Consider the following 17,805-nt stretch of genomic DNA (forward strand, 5'->3'; position numbering starts at 1 on the left):
CCCATCCATTCTATCAAATGCATTTCATGAGAAATCCATAGAGCTATTTTAGTGATTGATCATTGCATAATCACTCTCATTCACTGAAGTAATCACTTCCAAGTGCCTCAAATTCTCATTTCATTTACCTAATCCTGATATTGAATTGTTTGCTCTTTTTTTTTCATTGACAAGAGTAAAATTTTACCCAATGGTAAGTGGAATAAGAATTGTTAAGCAGTGAGTCACAGCTGAGGTTATCCCTTACCTATCCCCATTTCAATTTCAACCTATTCCATTCAAGTTCTTGCATATCATAAAAGGGGCAATAAAATTCTTTTCATTCCATGCATTTCATGTTGATTTTTAGAGCCTAGCATTGAATGCCATGTATATACCCACGAGGAAAAGTGGATGCCGGGCGAGTTGGTAGGACAAAAGAGAGGTGACCCTCCCCTACTAACAGCGACCCCAAAGGGGAGCACAAGCCGGCTTGAGAGGGAAATTTGCACACCCCTCAAGTCTCGGATCCCACGCATTTAAAGTTTATGTGCAGGTACCACTCAAGGGAACAAGAATTCAGTTTTCAGCATGGTATTTTTGGCATTGGATCATCATTGAGGTTTCGGGATAGGGTATAGAAATAGGGTCCCATTAATCTTGCAGTCTACAGTGGATTATTCAACCATTTTGGTTATTGGAGAGGGTATTTTCAGCTTTGGAAGATGTATGGAGTTCCCTTGCAGGTCTACACGGTTGGTACATGCATGAAAATTTAAGGTACAAGTCATTAAATGATCAAAACAGAGCATTCACAGGTTTTAAGAATTTCCAAATAGCTACAGTAAATTGTTTACAGATTTTTCTATATTCAACTAATTTCAACACTTGATAGTTCATTAGAAAGGGACTTCTCAAGATTCAAGTAGAGCCAAAGAGTTTGTTATTCAGAGCACTAAACTCAAGATATTTGAGTTTTTCTTCTGTTGTATATATAGGACATGAAGTTACTCATGGCAAGGAATAAGAAAAAGGATCCTATTTTGGAGATCATCAATGAAGAGTTGAGAGAATACCAACATGAGCATGAACATGAAACCCCTCAAGAAGCTATATGCCACAGGCATTATGAGAATGAAGAGGTTGATGTAAGCTCCACTCATTCTCCTATCAATCAACCAATGAATGGAGTCGAGATGTCCCATGCTTCCATGAACTCTAACAACCTACAACAACTCTCAAATGATATTAAACAGATGAAATCAGGCTTTGATGGTATGAGGATGGGTATTGACAAGTTAGTGGCTATCTTTAGTGAAAAGATGTTGCCTACAGCTGGTCCCAATTTTCCAAACCCTCCTTTGGCTGAAGAGCAACCCAAACCCTCTACTCCAAAGGTGGTAGGACAATTTGAGATTGGGAAATCATCAAAGGCTAAAGATTTTATTCAGCCCACTTCATTTCAGCCTCAGCCCCATCAATCAAAGGCCTATTCTTAGCCACATGGGCAAGATCCACACGATAGGGCTCAAGCAAGCTCTAGGCAGCATGAAGAGGACATCCATGGTTGCAATCCATTTTATAAACAATTTTATCCTCATCTAAATATTGGTGGGCATGAACAAGGGCATATGAATTTAGCCCCAAACTCTTATGGACAACAACAACACAATCCTCATACTCAAGTTCAGCCGCATAGGCCAAGCCCTTTATCCAATCATGGTTGGCCTCAACAAAACAGTGGACAACAACCACCATTTAATACTCCTATGCATGGACAACATCAAGGGTACCATGGACAACCTTCCAATATGGGCAACACTCATTTTCAGCCTCAAGAACATTATTTCCAGCCACAAGGTTATGGTGTGCAGTATGGACAGCAAACCCCATATGCACAAGGAACTTGGAATAATGAATTCCCTAGGCAAGGCTCATTTGGTAACTCTTTTGGACAGCAACACCATACTGGACATCAGCAGCACAATGGGCAGCCATCTCAATATGAGAGAGAGTATAAAGAGAAAATTGTCATCTCAATTTTCAAAGGAGACAATCCTTCACCCACGGAGTTGGAGGAGTGGTTTAACAAATTGGAGATGTACTTTTCCTTGTAACCAAGGCCCGAAAATGCCAAAGTGAAGTTTGCAACCCTTAATTTAGAAGGCTATGCACATACTTGGTGGAGATATATGACAATAATTGGGCATTCCTTCTTATCTTGGGAAGCACTAAAGAATGCTATGATTGAAGTCTTCATCTCTCCCATTGAAAAAGAGTGTTTGGAAAAGAAATGGTACACCCTTGAGCAACGTGGTCTCTTGGTTAGAGAGTATTCAAATTAGTTTTTAAACCTCTCAATGTATGTTCATGGAGTTTTCGATAGTGCCAAATTGAAAAAGTATATATTTGGTTGGAGTCTACCTTGTCATCCAAAGTTGGAGCCATGAAGCCTACATCTTTGCAAGCTGCCATTCAATTGGCTGAGCGTTACAGACAGAAATACAAGATTTTCTAGCAAAAAACAAGGCATTTATTTTAGCCTACACAATTCCCAAAGACATTAGGCCATTATGGGCATGTAAGGACTGATTTCAGTCCTTACATGCCCATAATGGCCTGATGTCTTGTTGGAATCTCAATTTATGGACCAAAGCAATACCTACAACAAGATACCAACTTTCTGTTTATGGGCCAAAGCAAGGCAGCAATTTCAGATCTAATGCTGAAAATAAGTTTGATGGAAAAAGGAATGATGTTAGTGCCAAAATTTGAGCCCCTATCCAAGGCAAGCATGTGTCTAATGATAAGCTCAAAGAAATGTATGCAAAATGACTATGCTTCAAGTCCAGGGAGAAATGGTCACCCAACCATAAGTCCAAGTGCAAGGCTAAGAATTTGAAGGTTAGCATGATTTATGACGATGATTCTGATGTTGAACCTATTGAGGGGAGTCTTGCACAGCTTGAAGGCTCTACTACTCAAGAAGAGATGCATGAAAATAAAGAGAGTATCCATGATGAGTTCTATGACCCAATGGATGGCTTTCCTTTTGATTCGGATGGTCATTACATGGATGATTCTTGGACTGATTTACATCCTTTGCTATGTTCCATATCAAATGATGCATGGAGTGGTTCAAGAGGGGACAATACCCTACACCTCAAAGGCCAAATCAAGGGAAGGACTACTAACATACTCATTGATACGAGCAGCACACATAGCTTCATCAATTCTAAATCACTCAATGGGCTGAAATTGAGTACACATGATATGCCTTCTTTCCTCAAAATCCAAGTGGCAAATGGAGACTTTGAAAATAGCAATCAATGATGCCCAAATGTTCCTATTGCTCTATCTCCATTGTGTACTACATCAGTGAGTTTGATCGCATTAGGAATGGGTCCCATTGACATTATACTTGGCTGCAATTGGCTAAAATCTTTGGGCAGATTTACTATGGATCTTAACAAGCTGGAAATGGAATTTCAATGGTGTGGACAGCAAGTAACTTTACATGGTGTTGAGAAGAAGAAAATGGAGGTGATGCGTCCCAAGAAGATTAAAAAAGAGATAAATGCAAAGGCATGCATGTTCACTATTCTTCTCTCAAAGATTGATGAGGATCATCCCTCTCCTCCTACCAATGACATAGATCCATGTCTTTGCAAGTTGGTGAAGGATTATGATGATATTTTTCAGCCACCTACTTCTCTTCCTCCCAAAAGAGAAGTGGATCATCCTATAGACTTGCTGCCCAACACCAAGCCTATTAACAAACCACCATATCGCCTCTCCAAAGTGGAAAGGAAAGAGGTAGAGCGCAAAGTGAAAGAACTATTATAAATGGGTCTCATCAAGGCAAACCAATCTCCTTTTGCCTCTACAGTCCTTCTTGTAAAGAAGAAAGATGGCTCTTTTCGCATGTGTATCGACTACCGTGATCTTAACAAGGTCACTATCAAGAATAGGTATCCAATACCTAGAATAGATGACCTCCTAGATGAATTGAAGGATGCTAAGGCATTCTCCAAGATTGACTTGAGATCCGGGTATCATCAAATACGCATGAAGGAAGGGGATGAGTTTAAAACAGCCTTTAGGATGGAAAGAGGCCTCTATCAATTCATGGTTATGCCTTTTGGTATATCCAATGCTCTAGCCACATTCCAATCTCTTATGAATAAGATACTTCAGCCCTTGCTATTTCGGACAGTTTTGGTGTTCTTTGATGACATTTTGATCTATAGCAAGAGCAAAGAGGACCATTTACAGCATGTAAAAGAAGTCTTCAATATACTGAGGAAGCACAAACTATTTGCCAATGCAACTAAGTGTTCATTCAGGACAAAGGAAGTTGAATATTTGGGTCATATAGTGGGAGAAGATGGAAACAAAGTGGATCCTAAGAAGGTGCAATGCATCAAATACTAGCCTACCCCAACTAATGCTACTTCTTTAAGAGGTTTTCTTGGGCTATCATCCTTTTACCGTAGGTTTATGAAGAATTATGCTCATGTTGCAGCTCCTCTTACCAATCCGCTAAAAAAAGAGGCCTTCTTTTGGGATGAAATCATCGACAAGAGCTTTAATGAGTTGAAGCAATTGCTTGTTTCAGCACCAATACTAGTTTACCCTGATTTTTCCAAGACTTTTACCATCTACGCGGATCCTAGTGGTAGAGGTTTAGGGGCTGTTTTGGTTCAAGAGCATGGTGTCATTACATTTGAGAGCAGAAAATTTGATGATAAAGAGAGGGAGATGCATGTGTATGAGCAAGAGATGCTTGCTATTCTACATGCGATCAAGAAATGGCATCATTATCTCTATGGAACACATTTTAAATTCAAAATCAATCATAGGGTGTTGATGTATTTTCTCTCACAGCCCAACCTTTCTCCCAAGCAAATGACATGGTTGGCTACCTTGCAGTCATATGATTTTGAAATAGCATACATGGATGGAAGGATATGGTTGTTGCTGATGTGTTATCTAGAATGTGGGCATGTAGTTTATCTATAGTGTCTACAATTTATAAAGATTGGATAAACGATATCCAAGAAGAATATGTGCTGGAGGAGCATGCTATCTAGATCTTACAAAAATTACAGCAAGGACATGATGAAGAATTTCCAAATTTCAAAGTGCATAATGGATTCTCATGGTTTAAGGGTAAAGTGCACTTGGTTTCTAACAGTAAATTCAAGTTGAAAGTACTCCATGAGATGCACTCATCACCAATGATTGGTAAATTAGGTCTTTTCAAGACCTTTGAGAAAGTCCATAAAAGTTTTTATTGGAAGGGTTTATAGAAGGATGTCAAGAAGAATGTATCCAAGTGTTTAGAATGCCAAGAAAATAAGGACTCCACTTTATTACCAGCCGGACTCTGTTATCCTTTACCTATTCCTATGGGCAAATGGACTGACATTTCCACGGACTTTACAATGAGATTAGCTACTACTAGTCAATGAAATACTATCTATGTGGTTGTTTATATATTGACTAAATTAGCCCATCTTATTCCAACCAAAATACAATATTCAGCAAGGCAAGTGGCTGAGCAATTTATGGAAGGTGTGTTCAAGATGCATGGTATGCCAATGAGAATAGTATCGGATAGAGATACAAAATTCATGGGAAACTTTTGGAGAAGTCTATTCTCTTCTACGGGTACTTTTCTCACTCCTAGTACAGCCTATCACCCCCAAACCAATGGGCAAATGGAGAGAGTCAATCACTGGGTGGAAGTGTACCTTAGGCATTATTGTCATGACACACAAGTTTTACGGGATAGTTGGATCCACCTTGTTGAATTTTTCTATAACAACATGTATCACATGAGCATAGGTATGTCCCCATTTGAAGCACTTTATGGGTACAAAGTCCAAATCCCATCAGTTTTGTTTCATGAAGATATGAACCCTAAGGAAAGGAAGAGTTGGAAAGGATGGAGACGCTCATTAAACAATGCAAGGACAGCATAAGGAAAGCAGAAGAAGTAATGAAAGCCTATGCCAATGAGAAGAGAAGACATTTGGACTTCAAAGTTGGAGATTGGGTGTTTCTTAAAGTGCCCAAGACACACTATGCTTCATTGAAGGGTGGGAACACTATGGTTCATTGAAGGGTGGGAACAATAAGCTTGCTCACAGATTTTATGGACCATATTTGGTAGTGGAAAAAGTTGGAGAGCTTGCTTATAAGCTCCAACTACCTTTTTCCACTAGAATACATGACATATTTCATGTTTCACAGCTTAACAAGTATGTTGGACCTGATGTGCAGGTATTGGAAGAGTTGCCACCAATGGATGAAGCAAGACTTGTCATATATGAACCTGAAAGTATTATTGGAAAGAGAGAAAAAGTGCTCAGAAATCGTACTCTTACTCAGAACCTAATTAAGTGGAAGATCTTACCTATAGAGGAATCTTCTTGGCAACCATCCACTTATGTGAATGATTTTCCTTGGTTATTCTCGAATGATACATGACAGACTGTGCAGGGACAACTTGCTGTGAGATATTACTGTTGGTAATAAAATTGTCCTGACTTGATCAAAAATTGATTTTGATGTTATGGGGTGATACTAGGGATTGTATACTTCATTTCTATACTTCATTGGACCACTCTATCAAAATTTATGATAGGCTTTGTAAATCAGCCCTGTTTGGACAACAGCCAGTTTACTCACAGTTTGGTATACATAAAGGTCTCTCTTATATGGAAAGTGCTTTTCTATCATATCGGAGCTACATGGACATGATTACTATCCTCATTGGCTTGGATATATTTCGACAAGCTAAATTAGTTGTACTATATTCATCTAGGGGAGCTTCATCCACATTATTTTGCTTCAGGCTAACACAAATGTAACTGATAGACTAATATTCTCAAAGCAATGGAGTTCTAGTTTTTATTCAAATTGTTAGTTTAGTTACTCAGATTAACCATGTACGTATTTGGTGGGAAATTCTAGAGTGATGTAAGAAAATTGAAAAACTATTTATAGACATGGACAACCCAAGAAAATAACACCACCATGGGAGAGAAAAACCATCTAAATTTTAGTCTAGAGGTGGAGGTGCTCTTTCAAGCCTATGAAATCCATAGTTCACTAGCTTATCACTAGCATTTACAAGAATATATATTGAAACATCTTTGCTCATGGATCCTAGTTTATGGCCATTTTATCACTCCATAAATGCACAATTACTTTTTGCACTCCTTTCTTGGCTTCTATTAACTAGATGTGCTATGTTTCCTTATGTATATGGCTTGCCATCTACATAAAGTCCTTGGTCCTCTATCTAAGTAATTGCTTGACGATGTCACGTGTGAGAATGAAAATCATCTTAACCATAGATGATATCCTCATCACTGTCAATTATAGATGCATATACCTATCAACTATTATTTGCATTATTGATATAACCAACTATAAGAATCCAATACAATAAAGATAAGAATAAATAATACAAACCATAGGCTAATTTTGGTGTGTGGGCATTGGTCATGAACATAAATATCACAAGAAAACTTATGCAAACGACACTCATGTTGTGACCTTCGATGAGCCTTCAATGTAATCCTTGGCATCTATCAGACCAAAATGGAATCCATTCATAGTAAGATGAAGGCTTGCATCCACATGAGTTGGTACTCTCTGGAGTTCCAAGAAACTCTTCTCCATGTCCTATCATAGTAGCATGACCTCCATGGCTGAAATATGGAAGCAATTGTGTATGAGAGAATTCTAAATCTATAGAAAATATTTGTGATAAATAACAAAACAACATCAAAACATCAAAATTAGGTGCCAATCCTTTTAACTTTAAAAATCTATTCACTAATTTGTTTTTTTATCATTTTAATTATATGAGAAGAACATTTTTTTAAATAGTATTCATTGCATAGAGATTATCAATAAACAAGATCAGAATGGCCAATGAATACGTGAGCAATACGATGAATGGGTTCTTGTTGTTGTGAAGTAGACCATGTGAATAATCTAGCATCTCAAGTCTTAAGTATAGATAATTTTGTTAAGCATAAAATAATTTCAATAATACAAAAGAAAAATGCTATTTGCAATCACATCATATATCTAATTACAAAGAAAATACATGCCAATAAAAATACAAAGTTTTGTGTGTCAAGAGGCTTCATATAGCTTGATGTAGTAGTTGTAGAGAGTTTTGTGCTCCAAATCATGATAGTTTGACATCATCATCGCATCTAATACATTACGAAATCCCAAAAATTATGACTCCATAAGCTTATGAGTGAGAAATAACAAAACTAAGTGCTTATCATCTTCTCCTCTTTTGCACATGATCCTCTTTCTTTTATAAAGAAACCTAGGAAAGCTTTCTAAAAATGGACCACATAAAGAAAATGGCAAAACATTCCATGTTTAATTTTTTAATAATGTGGCTTGTATTGAATAGAGTAAAAAATACACAACAATACACATGGGTATAGTAAGGATCTGGCTCATTAACAAAAGCTTCCTAGATAAGAGCTTATATAACCATAGATGTTGATCCTCAAAACTAAATGTGGCAATGAGATCTGATCTAAGCAAGTCAATACAATTAGTTGGCATGCCAGATTTCTTTCCAAAGATAGTGACATTCCTCCTAAGCCATAGGTGATGAGTTTTCTAAGAATGCTCATCCAGCTAACATAATTTAGCAAAGAAGGCCATAGTTAGCTGAAGTCGGTTCTTAGCTAGGCAACATTGAGTTAAATTTCTTTCAAACCACCACTAAGTGTGGGCATTCCCAAAAGATGTACCTTTGAGTTTCTTCTACTCTCTTGTACCCACCACAAGATAGGAGCCATATATCACATTTAAAGAAATAGAGTTATTAATTAAAAACTACCCCCATCATTGCTAAAACCCCCAGTATACATGTCTTTACACAATCGTGGCAATATACGTTGCTATTTGCATCGCAATATGTGTTGCTTTTTGTATTTTATGATACAAATAGCAACGTATATTACAACACATATTGTGATGTGCACAATTTATTTATGACACTAAAAGCGACATGTGCAATGTTTATTTGCATTGCTAATAGCGACGGTTCTAGAGGGAAAAAAAAGGTTTTATACCATGTCTCCCTTCCAACCACATGTGCTAAGAAAAGTTCCATAAATCATGTATAGCTTGAGTATACAATTGTTATCGAAAGATGCATTGTAAGATAGTAGAAGAAAATGTTCTTTGATTTAATTTCTAAATAGATATAGCATCCGCAAATGACATCTCATAAAACTACATGGACTAATAGGTAGCATAATTGAAAAATAGATAGATGTATCACTAAATATCACAAAATGCAAGTCCATACAAAAGATGAGAAATATATTGAAGAAAGCCTACATAAAAAGATTATGCATGAACTTTAGAGCCAAAAAAGAAAGGGATGGATGCTCCAAAAATCTAAGCAATTGCTCCAAGCCCTCTCCATCTGATAGCTCATCCCAACGTAATGGGTTGTCAAATGGACTCTACAATATAAAACAACCAAAGATTAATCTATATAACACAATGTATCACAAAAAAACTAGAAACTAAAAAGACAACAAAAAGCATAACTTATTGGATTGCCACATGCATACAATCGATCGATAAGAGAAATGAGATCGTGCTTGTCTATACATTGAGTCTCCGATCATGTGGCATTGTGGTTTGTGATCAAGTGCTACAAGGAAAACAAAGTAGCATTGTAAGAAATAAGATTATTAATACAAGTACTACACTAAATTAACAAAGTGAACATAACCAAAAGAAAATTTATGAAATGTTCCAAATAACTTCTATGTCTATTACTACCAAGATGATGCATGAGCCTTTCCTCTAACCATGCCCTTGTTGCCTCACACTACTGCTACCATTGTCCTAGAGAATTTGTGGCCTCCTCCCTAAGTCTCCACTGATCCTTTGCATCTAACCACTCAAGCTTTGGAGAGCCACTCTTGACTACTTGCATTTGACTATCTATGAGACATATGTGCACGTACATAGTCCATCATCAATCCAATAGATAATTGATCAACTGTTGTAAGTATCGAGAATTCCTCATGCAATGATGTGATTACATACACATTGGCTCCCTCTAGTATGGTTTTCTAGTGGTCTAGAACATTGTGCTTAAATATCTATTTGCATAACTCTCTCATGCATGACATCACACTCCTCCCTTCAATATTTGATGGGACCTAAACCGGGCCGGCACTGGCTCATGCACTAGCCGGACCTCTATCATGCGCTCAACAACCCCACGGCCTCGTGGCCAGGAGCGTGGATGGCACATACATCATCTTCCTAAACATATTGCATTTGTACTACGTTTTATAGTCCAACTCTAACCCAATTAACACTCCTCAAAGGAAGTCCCATCACATTGCCAAATAGCACGGAGCACAAACATAGGAGGTCCTCCAACGGCTGAATGCCGCTACCTCACTGCGACTCTCCTACACCTTGGGGATTGGCCCCTCGATGCATCGCTGAACATATATAACACATACGCACACAAACTTCTCTCTTTTATGATTCGCATATTTCCAGGAGATATACCATGCGTCCTCACTTTACTTTCCCTTAGACCCAATGCCTAGCCTTCAGCTTTGAAAACCTTACTCACTCAACATTGGTCATATTCGTCTAAAAAGCAATTGCTATGCATCCAGGAGGTATTATCTGATACATTTTAAATTTCATGCTTCATGCAAATTTTGAATGTCCACGTGCTCAAACAATTAATAAAATCAGCATTGGTGCACATGTGAAAAACATTTCTTTCAATGGATTTCTCTATCACTCGTATGCGGCATTGCATGAACCTAGCACCGAGAAACCCTCGTGCTACTAGGTCCTTAATCTTTAAATATCGTCCAATCTATATGGTATGCATAAAAAACCAGCAAGCTTTTCATCATTTCATTCAACATTTACACGCTTTTTATACACTCCAACCCCTCACCCGTTTAGGTTGTGCATATTGCATAGGTTTAGGGTTCATTTTCCACATTTTTATTGCATAAAAAACCATAAAAACTCACTAGAACATAAAGGTAGGGCTAAACTAAGGCTAAACCTCATACTTCAGACCCCCCCCATACATCCACAAACATGAATCTTATTTTTCCTTAATTTTCGGCACTCAAAATCCATTTTTCCCTATTTTTCTTATATTTTTCCTATTTTTCCCTTATTTTTTGCAATAATTAATGACTGAAAATACAAAATAAGTTGTGGGCTGTGGCCCTTAGGTTCATTTGTAGCAAAAAGAAACGTTTAGTTGGTGTGTCTTATGATATTTTCCATTGATATCTCAAAAACACCCAATTTCCCCATATTTTGCATATTTACGGATTTTTTCACTACTAATTTCATCCACAACACTTATGATTTTCTGATTTTCTGAGCATAAACTGTTGAAAGACATTGCAAACAACATTATAATGCATAATCATCTCATGGGAACAAGAATTCATGAAGCAAATTGCATAAAAACACCATTTTCCTTTGTAAAAATGAGATTACCGTTCTTTGCGGGTTGCAGGTTTTTATTTTGCCATATCTCGGGACTGATTTCCAGCCACCATTAATGCTCATGACAGTCCACAATCAACAATCTTTAATCTTCTTACACCATGGAGCAATCCGGTCTTCATTGGACAAGCATCCATCATCCATTCTTCTTCTTCTTCTTCACCACATGAATCTGCCTTTAGGGGAGAGAGAGAGAGGAGAGAGAAAGACTAGATTTCTATCTCAGCATTCAGGCCACCATTTGACGGGCGAGATGCGGTAATATGACCAGCAGGGAGAAGGAAGACAAGACTTATGATCAGTTGGGTGGGTTGCTTGCAGCCCCCCATCACCCTCATCCTCCCACATGGCGTGATTTTCGGGCGCAGTCTTCTCTCCCTCTCTTCATGCTTTTTGCCTTCTCTTTCATGCCACAATTTTTTGTGGCATAAAATGCCTCCCAAGACCCCAAGGGTCACTTACCATTTGGCCCAACTCATGTCCACCTTTTCAAATCTTGACCAATTCTTGGCCATTTCCCCGTCCGGACTCGAAATTGAGCTCTGAAAAATCCTGGGCATCCGGCTTGGCATCCCGCATTGGCCAGTAACTCTTGCCAACCCGCACGACTGTCTAAAAAATTATGAAAAATCAACAAGTGTTGCTCGAGCGCCTTTAAAGCACTTTGGCGCTTAAAATCGTCCTAGATCGAGCCGCGGCCTTCGACGTTGAATATTTTTCACTTGATATTCATAATTTTTAGCTATTTTTAAGCACTTCTCGGCACCAAAATTCCGCTCTCATTGGCAACCACGGGATAGGGTGATTCAGCCCGTCGAATCCACGAACATATCTGCACATAAACAACAAAAGAAAGCATCAAGCGGATACAAAATAAATATATAATAAAACTCAGCACAATGCTCACCCTACCCCCTGACTAAACCAAGGCATGACATCCACAAGGAGTAGGCCTAGCATAATCTGATAGAAGGTCCAAAGCTAGTCACTAACCAACTGCTCCAACACAGCCAAACTAAAAAGAACTGTCAAAGAGGTTGCCCTAAGTGGTGGTCTGACTGCCTACCTAACTAAGGACAACACAACCAGGAGCTCCTACTAGGCGAGGAATCCTATAACCAAATCAAGAAGTATTTTTTTTTGTACATTTCTTCTTGTAGGGTTTCATTTTCCGATACTCGGGTATGTAAAAAGGAGGGAGCTGAGCGTAGTGACCCAAGGAGAACATGGCATCGGCCTCCTCAGGACCTATCTCGGTACCTAAGAACCTACCAAGCCCTCGCAAGGTGACATTGAATCCTTTTCTGACGCTCACTTTTATTTTCGCTCCAACCTTCCTTACTTTCTTCTTTTCCAGCAAGATGCCACCCCTAGGAAGACAAGGCATCGGCCCTGGGTCTGACTCGTCCCCAGGAACCTACCAGGCCTTCGCAAGGCGATGATCAACTGCTTATAAATTTTCCGTTCTTTTCTTTTCTATTTTTACAGGGGTTAGAACCCCTTTTTACACACCTTCGTATATATTTATTATCTTGTCAGATATTCAGGGTTTTTTTCCCTTTATCATCATTATTTTTCTTTTGGCAGGCTTCTCTAACGGCCTCACAACTAACAAGAGCGCCTAGAACGGCTGCCTACAGGCTAGCAGAACAGGGTCACTAGAACTCCCTTCTAAAACAAATCTTTCGATGCCTGACAATGTCTTTACAGGAGGCAACGACTACTCAAACCTCCCTCAAACATACTGAACCTAAACCTCGGGACTTCATGCCTTGGACGCCGGTCCTCAACAAGAAACAAAAAACCCCCCTTAACAAGTACTCAACCACATAGAACAAACAACCACAGTACTCATAAAGGAAAGATATCACCTGGATTGGTATCGTAAATATCTTCAAGAATAGACAAGTAAATTGGTTTAACCTAAACACCTAAACCGCAAGGGACTCATTTAGGAATGGTTAAATCGATGCAACATATCCCAAGTGCTAACTCAGATTTAGCACGTTGAGGACGTGACCTAATCGCTCCTATTGCCAAAGCTGAAATTCTTATATCCTAAAGACTTGCCCACATTCACGGAATGTGGGCACAATAGGACATACTTGTGAGAAACGATCTAGGGTTTTTACCCTAAGGATCGCTCGCTAAAAGGATGAAACTCGATTTGAATTTGGAACCCTAGGACAGACAATGTCGGCCTAGTACAATCAGGAACGGATTGTTATGAAGACACCCTAACCCTTTTTCCTATCTAATCATAATTCCGTGATTAGAAGACTCCATTCCATGGGTAAAACAGTTCCATAGTTTTTTATGCGACACTTCTGCAACAAGTTGCAGAGTCGCATGATCTTGTGATTTGATCACAAGGGAATGGCCCAATTCCTCGGAATAAGATTGGCAGATTCTTGCGTAAGTTTATCTTGCAAGAGGATGAGTAGTCATCCTGACATAATACTTTTCTTGGGAAAAGTGACCAAGATAAGGGAATTAGATAGTTTCTTGGAAGCAAAAGACCAATCAATAAATTGGAATAACATATTTATTGCTAATAGAACTTAAGGTATTGGTTAAGTTGGGTTAATAGGGTACGGTCCTAACCCAAGGATATAAGGGTTAACAAAAAAACCCTTGGGAATCTTGCCAAGTTGCAATTGATCCCGGATCAAGTGTTGGATGCATTCGGAAAGAAGGATTCACTCCTTAGCAGTTGGCCAAAAAGAACGACCACTGGAAATGATTATGCTTGTAACAGTTGTATAGAGCATTGTCTGCTTTGTTTGCTCAAAGAAACAGGTCATGCAGAATGGATGGAGGATGCAAGGAAAATGGAAAAACCAGGATTTGTGGAGACTGGTGATGATACTGCACATCCGATTGTGCAGATTGGAAAAATTCCTTTGTCTATGCAGGATGGGAAAAAGAAATACCTGTCCGATGTATTTCATGTCCCCAATATCACCAAGAATCTGGTTTCTGTTGGTCAAATGGTTGAACACGGCTTGCAGGTCAGATTTAATCCTCATGGATGCTTTGTTGAGGATATGAAAAATAAAGGTCGCTTGATAGCAAAAGGAAAGAAGAAGGGCAGAATGTTTACGTTGGATGCAGACATGTCTGAATTGAGTGCAGCAATGTTTGCACATGGGACCGGTGTAGTTGCAGATATTGATATCTGGCATAAACACATTGGTCATGTTAATGTACAGCGACTTAAATCAATGCAGGCCCAAAATATTGTTGCAGGATTGCCAAAATTCAAGGTTGCAGAAATGCATAAGGTATGTGAAGCCTGTCAGTTTGGAAAACAGGCAAGGAAACCATTTCCTAGACATGTTCAAGAGAGTGAGAAGCCATTGGAATTAATCCACTCTGATGTGTGGACTACTAAAGCTGCATCTCTTGGAGGCTGTCATTATTTTGTCACTTTTATTGATGACTATAGCAGAAAAGTTTGGGTGTATTTTATGAAAAAGAAAAGTGAAGTTTTTGGGCATTTCAAAACTCTTAAAGCTATGGTTGAAAAAGAAACAGGCCTGCAAGTAAAATGTCTAAGGTCAGATGGAGGGGGAGAGTACCTCTCAAATGAGTTTGCAAGGTTCTTGCAGGAGCATGGCATAAAGCAGCAATATTCATGCAGTCATACCCCACAGCAAAATGGAATTGCAGAAAGAAAAAACAGGCATATTGGAGAGGTATCTCGTGCCATGCTCAATGAAAAAGACTTGCCAGATTTTTATTGGGCTGAAGCAGTTTCTACAGCAGTCTACATAATGAACAGGACTCCCACTGCAGCAATACATGGGATGACTCCAGAGGAGAGGTATACTGGTAGGAAACCAGATATTTCTCATTTGAAAATTTTTGGTTGCATTGCCTATGTACATGTGCCAGATGAGCTGAGATCCAAGTTGGATCCAAAAGCTGAGAAGTGCATCTTTATTGGTTACTCTCTGCAGCAAAAAGGGTATAGATGCTATAACCCTTCTACTCGTAAGTTTACAGTGAGCAGAGATGTTGTTTTTGATGAGATGAGTAGCTGGTATAAACCAGTAAATGTGATTGATGATGTAGATGCACAAAATGGTAATGCTGCACAGAATTCACAGCAGCAGTCACAAAATATCAGTGGACCTGGAGCGTCCTCTAGCAGTGGTTCACATTCTTCGCCATGGACAGGCAGATTGAGATCAGGAGAATCTTCTCAAAGTAATGCAGATAGTGGTATGCAGGTATCACGAAAAGGAAAAGAGAAGGTTAATCAGCCCATGTTTGATGTGAATGCAGGTCACTCTTATGTGGATGGTGAATCCAGTGGCTCAGAACAGAGCATTGATGATGAGTTGGGTATTCCCTCTATTGTTACACCTGGAGTAAGGAAGACCAGGGATGTTTTGAGAGCACCTGGGAGTGAACCCACTTTGCGCAGGTCTACCAGAGTTAGGTATCCTGTGGATAGGCTGAAATATGATGGATTTACAGCCATTCACTATGCATATATGGTCAAGGTGATACAGGAACCAGAACCCACTTCTTTTGAGCAAGCCATGGGAAAAGAAAAATGGGTGAAAGCCATGGATGAAGAAATGGATGCCTTGGAAGCAAATGCTACATGGGAATTGGTACCTTTGCCTAAAGGTAAGAATGCAATTGGCTGTAAGTGGGTTTATAAGGTGAAGCACAATGCTGATGGTTCTGTGAACAGATACAAGGCAAGATTAGTAGTCAAGGGGTATGCACAAACATATGGCATTGACTATGAAGAAACATTCAGTCCGGCTGCAAGGATGGCAACCGTAAGAGCAGTCATTGCTATGGCTGCATCAAAGGGATGGTCTTTACATCAGATGGATGTAAAGAATGCCTTCTTGCATGGTGATTTGCAAGAAGAGGTCTATATGGAGCAGCCACCAGGTTATGTGCATGCTGTTCATCCTGAGTTTGTTTGCAGGTTGAAGAAAGCTTTGTATGGCTTGAAGCAAGCACCTAGAGCATGGTCTGACAAGATAGGACAGTATCTTGTCACTATTGGCTTTCAGATTTCCAAGGCAGATTTCTCACTTTATGTGAGAAAAACAGAGAAATGTATTATGCTACTTGTCATTTATGTTGATGATTTGATTATGACAGGTGACAGTGATGAAGATATCCTTCATGTGAAAATGCTATTGAAGCAGAAGTTTGAGATGAAGGATTTGGGAGAGCTGCGTTATTTCTTGGGCATTGAGGTGATTAGATCACCAAGTGGGATACAGCTCTTGCAGAGGCAGTATGGATTGGACATGCTGTCCAAATATGGGATGACAGGCTGTAAGCCTATTTCAGTTCCTTTGGAGCAGAATGTGAAGCTGAGCGCAGATGCAGGTGAGCTTCTGGAAGACCCTACTATGTACAGACGCATAGTAGGAAGCTTGATTTATATGACTATTACCAGGCCAGATTTTAGCTATGCTGTTGGATTGGTAAGTCAGTTTATGCAGGCTCCAAGGAAACCACATTTGGATGCGGCTAGACGCATACTCAGGTATGTGAAGTCCACATTGCAGTATGGACTATTTTATGAGACTGGGGTTCAGATACACCTGCATGGATACACTGATGCTGATTGGGCTGGTAGCATTTCTGATAGACGATCTACCAGTGGATATGTGTTCTCTTTTGGGAGTGCTGCAGTCACTTGGAGCAGCAAGAAACAGCCTACAGTTGCCTTGTCGAGCACAGAGGCTGAGTACAGGGGTGCAGCAATGGCTGCATCTGAGGTAGCTTGGTTGCATAAGCTACTTTATGATATGCATCAGTCTACAAATGGGCCAGTTGTCATTTATTGTGACAACATGAGTAGTATACACTTGGCAAATAACCCAGTCTATCATGCTAGAACAAAGCACATTGAGGTGCATTATCACTATGTGCGAGAGAGGGTTTTACTAGGTCTTATTGATCTAGTTTATGTCAGCACAGAGGATCAGATAGCTGACATATTTACGAAGGCATTGGGCGCAGAGAAGCTGCGCAAGTTCAGAGACCTGCTTGGTGTGCAGGAATTGGGATTGAGCTCGAGGGGGAGTGTGGAGATATCGAGCTCCACTCGTGATACGCCAGGGTGACCGTTGTGTATTTATGTCACCGACTTGTCAGTTGCAGACGCGGTTGGTACACCGCCCATGAATAATAGCTACATGATAGCTATCCTTATCTACTCTAGTTCGTGGCTCAGTTAGTATGCCACCTTAGTTAGTTGAGTTTGGT

Source organism: Lygodium microphyllum, chromosome 26, assembly GCF_053477565.2.
Source record: "Lygodium microphyllum isolate KBCC chromosome 26, Lygodium_microphyllum_v1.1.10, whole genome shotgun sequence".
Taxonomy (NCBI): Eukaryota; Viridiplantae; Streptophyta; class Polypodiopsida; order Schizaeales; family Lygodiaceae; genus Lygodium; species Lygodium microphyllum.